The sequence below is a fragment of the Oncorhynchus masou genome, chromosome 31 (genome assembly GCF_036934945.1).
Source record: "Oncorhynchus masou masou isolate Uvic2021 chromosome 31, UVic_Omas_1.1, whole genome shotgun sequence".
Taxonomy (NCBI): domain Eukaryota; kingdom Metazoa; phylum Chordata; class Actinopteri; order Salmoniformes; family Salmonidae; genus Oncorhynchus; species Oncorhynchus masou.
Genome location: NC_088242.1, coordinates 51,450,043 through 51,452,616, shown reverse-complemented (window position 1 = coordinate 51,452,616; position 2,574 = coordinate 51,450,043).

The following is a 2,574-nucleotide window of genomic DNA, read 5'->3' as shown; positions in this document are numbered from 1 at the left end:
GTTTTAGAACGCTATTCCACATAAGTTTATAGTCCCTTCCCATCGCCGCCAACGTATGGCCTATTGGAAGTGGGAGGTCTCAGGTCCGTTTCTGGAGGCAGTAGACTAGGCGAGGGTCTGATTGTAGCTACTGCGAGGTACCAGTGGGGGAAGCAGAGATGCTCGGTGGCTGGATTGGAGAACTCATGTAACCTTTATTGTTCGTGTGGCCTCTTTTTTGTGTGTTTTGTTTACCCCTGCACAACAAGTACGTTGCCTAATATTAACTAGGCCTACAAGTACAAGCATAGTAGCGCCCCCCCCCCACATCCCAAAAAAAGTAGAGGAAGGAGGAACATAATAATAGCGTTATTAGTTGTACAATTGGGTTATTCTATTTTTATTTGTTATGTGGGTGTATTGTTTTGTATCGTCAGGTATTACTGAACAGTTGGGAGCACCCACGATAACATCAACTAAATATGTGTATGAGACCAATACTGTTTGTTTTGAGTAGGATGATGAGGACGATGATGAATATGATGATGATGATTATTATTATCTCTGCACACGTGTTCATTGTCATGACAGCAAGGCAAATATTTGTTTTCATTTGTGAATCTGAAAAAAAGAAGAAATTTAACAAATATTATTGGTATATATAAGCCAGCCGTAAAACTCCAATGAAAAGCGCCAACATAATATCTTGTAACTAGACTATTTGGCTAAATGGCAATAATCAGGACTAGTCAAACTATTAAACTAAATGAAAACCATAGTCAATGAAAACTAAAGTAAGAAATAGTGTGGAAATCAAAATCAACATAATATCTTGTAACTAGACTATTTGGCTAAATGGCAATAATGAGGACTAGTCAAACTATTAAACTAAATGAAAACCATAGTCAATGAAAACTAAAGTAAGAAATAGTGTGGAAATCAAAATCAACATAATATCTTGTAACTAGACTATTTGGCTAAATGGCAATAATCAGGACTAGACAAACTATTAAACTAAACGAAAACCATAGTCAATGAAAACTAAGTAAGAAATAGTGTGGAAATCAAAATTGAAAACTTCACACAGCCAAATAGTGTTTTACCTTTTACACTGAGAATTACAGTGAAAATAGTCCACATCATGTTTACATGTTGGTCATTCAACAGCAGGTAGTGAGGGCATTCATTTTTATACATGTTCCTCATGTGAATCGAAGCCACGACCCTGGTTGTTGTAAGCTTCATGCTCTACCAACTAAGTCACACAAGACACCTGTTGATACTATTGTGAATACATAACTACCTTTTGATTATTCATATTAATACACTGAACAAAAATGTAAATGCAACATGCAGCAATTAAAACTATTTGACTGAGTTACAGTTCATGTAAGTGAATCAGTCATTGGGCCCTCATCTATGGATTTCACATCACTGGCAATACAAACATACATCTGTTGGTCATAGATACCTTAAAAAAGGGTCTTGGATCAGAAAACCAGTCAGTAACTGGTGTGACGACCATTTATCTCATGCGTGACACATCTCCTTCACATAGAGTTGATCAGGCTGTTAATTGTGGCCTGTGGAATGTTGTCCCACTCCTCTTCAATGGCTACGCGAAGTTGTTGGATAGTGGCGGGAACTGAAACATGCTGTCGTACATGTTGATGGGGCCGGATGAATGGCACGACAATGGGCCTCAGGATCTCGTCACGGTAGCTCTATGCATTTAAATAGCCTTTGATAAAATGCAATTGTGTCTGTTGTCCGTACCTTATGCCCACCGCCACAATGGGGCACTCGGTTCACAACGCTGACGTCAGCCCTCACCAATGCCATACACGCTGTCTACCATCTGCCCGGATACAGTTTAAACCGGGATTCATCCATGAAGAGCACACCTCTCCAGCGTGCTAGTGGCGATCAAAGGTGAGCTTTTGCTCACTGAAGTCGGTTAAGATGAGTCAGGCCAAGATCCTGGCGAGGACAACAAGCATGCAGATGAGCTTCCATGAGATGGTTTCTGATAGTTTGTGCAGAGATTATTTGGTTGTGCAAACTCCAAGTTTCATCAGCTGACCAACGGGCTGGTCTCAGACTATCCCACATGTGAAGAAAATGGATGTGGAGGTCCTGGGCTGGCGTGGTTACACATGGTCTGCGGTTGTGAGGCCGGTTGGAAGTACTGTCAAATTCTCTAAAACGATGTTGGAAGTGGCTTATGGTAGAGAAAATCATCTGGCAACGTTCAATTCTCTGGCAACAGCTCTGGTGGACATTCCTGAAGTCAGCATGCCAATTGCACGCTCCCTCAAAACATGACACGTGTTGTGTGACAAAACTGCACATTTTAGAGTGGCCTTTTATTGCATCCAACACAAGGTGCACCAGTGTAATGGTAATGATGTTATTCAGCTTCGTGATATGCCACACCTGTCAGGTGGATGGATTATTTTGACAAAGGAGAAATGCTTACTAACAGGGATGTCAATAATTTTGTCCACAACATTTGAGAGAAATACGCTTTCTGTGCGAATGGAAAATCTCTGGGATCTATTATTTCAGCTCATGAAACATGGGACCAGTGTTGTG